Source organism: Nannospalax galili, unplaced genomic scaffold, assembly GCF_000622305.1.
Source record: "Nannospalax galili isolate Female #2095 unplaced genomic scaffold, S.galili_v1.0 scaffold46, whole genome shotgun sequence".
Taxonomy (NCBI): domain Eukaryota; kingdom Metazoa; phylum Chordata; class Mammalia; order Rodentia; family Spalacidae; genus Nannospalax; species Nannospalax galili.
This window is the reverse complement of record NW_008355790.1, coordinates 3,673,111-3,679,110: the sequence shown is the minus strand read 5'-3', so window position 1 is coordinate 3,679,110 and position 6,000 is coordinate 3,673,111. Positions and strand designations below refer to the sequence as shown.

The following is a 6,000-nucleotide window of genomic DNA, read 5'->3' as shown; positions in this document are numbered from 1 at the left end:
AAGAAAAAGAAATGGACAACTTTATGTTTGGTTAATTGGCCCTCCTTCAATGTTGGATGGCCCCCTGAAGGGACTTTTAACCTGAGTTTGATTTCCAGGGTAGAGGACCATGTCTTCTGCCCACGGACGGACCACCAGGACCAGATCCCATACATCGTGACCTGGCGAGGCCTCATCGAATGACCCAATGCCCCTCCAACCTGAGTCAAGTCCTTCCTTCCCCAATTAATCCAACTGCTCCCCCCTCCACCTCTACAGGTCCTCCCTCTCAGATCAAAGGCAGAAGAGAAACCCATTCTCCAGGGAGGCACAGAGGAGAATGACATATTTCCCCCACCTTACTCCTCTCAGATGGGCACCCCACCAACAGTGCCACAAGTGCAGGCCCTGCCTCCTAACCCTGAGGAGCCACCATCGCCTCCACAGGGCCTGTGCAGGCCACACGGAGCTGGAGGGTGGCAGCCCCCAGCCTGACACCATTGTCCTCCCCCTCCGGCTGGCGGGGTCCCCAGATGGAAAGGGCAATCAGCCCTTTCATTACTGGCCCTTTGCCACCAGTGATCTTTACATTTGGCACTCACAGAATGCACCTTTCTCTGAAAACCCCAGGGACTTAACTTATTGAAAACTGTTCTCTTCACTCTCTAGCCCACCTGGGATGATTGCCACCAGCTCCTGAGTGTCTTGTTTACTACTGAGGAGCAAAACAGTTTCCTGGAGGCAGCCCAGAAATTGGTTCCGGGCCCCACCGGGGACCCTACCACAGACACAGGCATCATTAATGCCAGCTTTCCCCCTAGCCATCCCAACTGGGACTACAACATGGCAGAAGGTAAGGAGAGACTCCTGATCTACTGCCAGACTCTGTTAGCGGGTCTCAAAATGGTGGCTCAAAAACCCACCAATATGTCTAAGGTCTATGATACCAGACAGGGGCCCGAAGAGAGCCCAGCCTCATACTTAGAGAGGCTACAAGATGCCTTCCTGCGGTTCACTCCGTATGACCCAGAAGCAGAGGAATCAGCTCAAACTGTGATGTTTGCTTTCGTTAACCAGGCAGCCCCTGACATCAACAGAAAGTTACAGTGTTTAGATAGACTAGGAGAAAAGAACCTTAGGGACTTAATAGCAGTGGTGGAAAAGGTTTATAATAGAAGGGAGACAGCAGAACAAAGAGAGGAAAGAAAAGAAAAAAGGAAGCAAGCCTGACCAGGGTCCTGGAGACACAACAGGCCCACACAAGAAGGACCTCAGAGAGATATTATTGGCAACCAACCCCCAGTATGGAGGGAGCTCACCGGCGGGATCCAGACCACGAAATAAGGTAGGGAAAAACCAGTGTGCATACTGCAAGGAGGAAGGGCACTGGGTGAAGGACTGCCCCAAGAAGAATAAGCGATCAGCTAAGGTATTACCATCTCTATTGGGGGTGAAGACAGTGACTAGGGGAGACGCACTCAGGTCCCCTCCCTGAGCCCAGGGTAACCCTGAAAATAGAGGGGAAACCAATTGAGTTTATGGTGGATACTGGTGCCCAGAATTCGGTTTTATTGGAGCCAAGAGGGCCAGTGTCCTCCAGAACTACATGGGTGCAGGGGGCAACAGGAACAAAGCCCTATTCATGAACTACCTGAAGAACAGTAGATTTAGGGAAGGGCCGGGTATCCCACTCGTTTCTAGTAATCCCAGAATGTCCCTACCCACTTCTGGGCAGAGATTTATTGTCAAAAATGAGGGCACAGATCCACTTCACACCTAAAGGAGCCACCCTGCTTCACAACAGGGCACCGGTTCAGGTTCTATATTCCTGACTGAGGAATATAGACTCCATCAGGAGCCGATCCAACCAAACCCTGATATATCAGATTGGCTCCAAAAATTTCCCCAAGCCTGGGCAGAAACAGGGGGTATGGGTCTGGCAGAACATAGGCCTCCTGTAATGTTGACCTCAAAGCAGGGGCGGACGTTGTTAAAGTGCGCCAGTATCATATGCCCCTAGAGCAAAACGTGGAATTACTCCACATATCAGAAGATTAATGGAACTGGGGGCACTGGGAACTACCCAGTCTGCCTGGAACACCCCACTCCTGCATGTCAAAAGCCCCAGTACGGGGACTATAGACCGGTACATGATTTAAGGGAGGTGAACAAGAGAGTCATTGACATTCATCCCACTGTCCCCAACTATTATACATTTACTCAGTACCCTGCCACCAGATCGGCAATGGTATACAGTTCTGGACCTCAGGGATGCCTTCATCAGCCTGCCACTAGCTCCCAGCAGTCAACCCTACTTTGCCTTCAAATGGCATGATCCGGAGGCAGGAATCAGTGGCCAGCTGACCTGGACATGACTGCCTCAAGGGTTTAAAAATTCTCCAACTATATTCGATGAAGCCCTGCATGAAGATCTGGTGAGTACAGAGCCCAACACCCCGACATAAGCCTGTTACAGTATGTAGACTTATTGATCGTGGCACCAGACCAGAAGTCCTGCCTGGAGGGGACAGAGGACTTACTCCACATACTTGGGGACTTGTCTGGATTTTGGGGTTCGCTGAAATTGCAAAACCTCTATATGAAGCTACTAAAGAAGGACAGGACTTCAACTGGCCACAGGAAAGGCAAGAGGCCTTTGAAACCCTAAAACACAAGTTCTTAGAGGCCCCTGCCCTAGGACTACCAGACATAAGTAAACCTTTCTGTCTATATGTGGATGAACGTAAAGGTATTGTGAAAGGGGTCCTCACCCAGAGAGTAGGCCCCTGGAAGAGACCTATTGCATATCTATCAAAGAAATTAGACCCTGTAGCAGCTGGATGGCCCCCCTGTCTGCGAATTATAGCAGCAGTGGCCCTGCTGGTTAAGGATGCTAACAAGTTAACCCTGGTACAGGACCTGCTTGTGGAAACCCCTCATGCCCTCAAGGGAGTGCTCAAGCATCCCCCCCTAATCGATGGTTGAGCAATGCCCGATTAGCTCATTATCAGTCTCTGCTCATAAATCCACCCAGGATCACCTTCCAGGTACTAACGGCCCTGAACCCAGCCACACTGTTGCCAGATCCCAATCTTGGGGACCCACTCGACAACTGTACTGAAATTATGGCACAGGTGCATTGCATCAGACCTGACCTGAAGGATGTTCCCTTGCCTGATGCTGAAGAAGCCTGGTACATGGGCATTATCAGTCTCTGCTCATAAATCCACCCAGGATCACCTTCCAGGTACTAACGGCCCTGAACCCAGCCACACTGTTGCCAGATCCCAATCTTGGGGACCCACTCGACAACTGTACTGAAATTATGGCACAGGTGCATTGCATCAGACCTGACCTGAAGGATGTTCCCTTGCCTGATGCTGAAGAAGCCTGGTACATGGGTGGAAGCAGCTTCATCAGAAATGGTAAAAGGCATGCTGGGGGAGTGGTCACAACCACCTCAAGAGTCATTTGGGCCAAGCCACTGCCAATAGGTACATTGGCCCAAAAAGCTGAACTGATTGTGCTTACCAAAGCCCTAAAGATGGGTAAAGGAAAGAGACTCAACATCTACACAGATAGCAGATATGCATTTGCCACTGCCCATATCCATGGGGCCATCTATCAAGAGAGGGGCCTCCTTACTGCAGAGGGAAAGACTATTAAAAATAAACAAGAGATCTTAGACCTCCTGCAAGCCCTCTGGGGCCCAACAAAACTAGCCATAATCCACTGCCCGGGTCACCAAAAAGGAAACAACCCCACCCAGAAGGAAAATAATCTGGCTGACTGGACAGCTAAAGAAATAGCCCTGACCTAGGGAGCTGCCTAAAACTCCCCACTATAGGCCCAAGGACTTAGCCTGGATACACACTCTCCCTATGACTCAATGCCTAGAGGGCTGGTGGAGGACAATAGATGGAAAAGTTATCCTACCTCAGAATTTAGGTGTAAGATTGCTCAACAAAATACATCAAGCATCACACATGGGTACCCGAAGGATGCAAGACTTACTAAGAAGGGCCAAAGTTAAAATTCAGGAAGGAAATCAAGCCATTGAAAAAATTGTTAGGCATTGTCATGCCTGCCAATTAACCAACTCAGCTCCATCCCATGCTAACCCAGGATCCCGGAGCAGAGGGACACAATCGGATACATATTGGGAGACTGATTTCACCGAGATCAAACAGGGAAAATTTGGATATAAATATTTACTAGTATTCATAGACACCTTCTCTGGATGGACTGAGGCCTACCCAACCAAGCATGAGACTGCTCACGTGGTAGCCAAGAAGCTAATCAAAGAGATCCTGCTCAGGTATGGTTTCCCAACTACAATCGGATCAGATAATGGGCCAGCCTTTGTCTCTCAGGTAAGCCAGGGAATAGCCACTGCACTGGGGGCCAATTGGAAACTACATTGTGCTTATAGACCCCAGAGTTCAGGACAGGTAGAAAGAATGAATAGAACTCTAAAAGAGACCTTAACCAAATTAGCTTTAGAGACTGGCACAGACTGGGTGGCTCTCCTCCCCTTTGCCCTTTTTAGAGTGAGAAACACTCCATACCAGATGGGTTTGACCCCCTTTGAAATCATGTATGGAAACCCCCCTCCTATGATACCTAGCCTCCAAGCTGACCTAGTATCAACCCTGGGAGACCAGGACCTACTGGACTCATTGCAACGGTTGCAGCTAACCCACCAATGGGCCTTATCACAACGCAGAGCCATATATGAAGCTGCTGTGTGATCCTCTTGACGACTCCCACCACACTCAAAGTGGACGGTGTCGCGACTTGGTGCACTGCTCCCACACAAAACCTGCCAACCCGTTTGCAGTCCCAGAGGATTACAAGGGAGACACCTGGAAGGCATCCCCACACCCTTTGAATCCATTCAAGCTCTGCATCCGACGAGACCCTTCCTACTAACCTACTGTTGACATTAAACTGCTTATCGGCTGATGGCACCTTTCCTGCAAGTAACATGAATCCCCATATGCCCCTTAGCACAAGCCCCCCAGATACCTGTGAGCTGGCCAGCCAGAACCCATAATTGGATTCCCCAATTACAAGACAAGGGGGGAATGAGACCCTCTTCATTCACCCGCTACCCCCAATCCCTCCAGACCCCCACTAATTGCTCTTTTAGCTTCTGTAAAATGCTTGGCTGCTGCTTTAGACATGCCTAGACATGCCCTGGCATGCCCTGACCCCTGCTTGCTATCTCCCCCCGCTTCCAGGAAACTATAAATTAAGCAAGCCCGCGCATGAAAACTGCCCTATAAGGTAAAAACGGAGACTCCTGGCCCCACAGATAACAGTCAGCACATTCCACAGCCCTGAGAATAGCACCTACCAATAAGAAACTTCCAGGGCTACATCTTATACATCCAATCAGTTTAAAATTATGTTGGCACGTGTGGGCTCCTTGAACCAACCAAAATGTATCTTTGGTATCCCCCTCCTCTCTTTGTCTAAAACCTATAAAAGGCTCCACTCTCCCTTACTCTGGGCTCTCAGCACAGATCCGTTGAGTTGGTGAGGTGTGAGAGCCCGAGCTTAAGCCCGAATAAACCATAAACCTTTGCTTTTGCATTTTGGTGTGTTGGGTCCTCGGTGGTCTTTTTGGGGTCCAGTGGATGAGGTACAACACTACCTAGTAAGTGAAACAAAATGAAACTACAAAATAGTCTAAGCTTATATAAGAACACACAAGTTCATAAGAAAATAACTTTTATCAGTCTGACCAGTGTCCTGACACTAGTTATCAGCTAGTATATGCTAGAGACACACCAACGCAGACCTAGAATATCAGTCCCTCTTCTGAATCTGACTTTTATTTCTATGTGTGTCCCATATCTCCCATCAGTGTCTAGCAGACCCGGCTTCCTCTGAACTCTTCTCCTGTGACATCTTCTATATGTCCATCAAAGCCATTTCCTTGTACCAACAATCTTAATGCTCCCACCAACTCTTTCCTTCATAACCCACATCCATCTATCAGCAAATCTTGCTGGT

At 49.1% G+C, this 6,000-nt stretch overlaps 1 protein-coding gene across 4 annotated transcripts in view; it reads right to left on the bottom strand.

Annotated features, from left to right (window-relative positions):
* F11 (coagulation factor XI) overlaps nucleotides 1-6,000 on the bottom strand; it is a 31,492-nt gene that overhangs the window by 11,714 nt on the left and 13,778 nt on the right. The gene's annotated exons all lie outside the window — the stretch shown is intronic.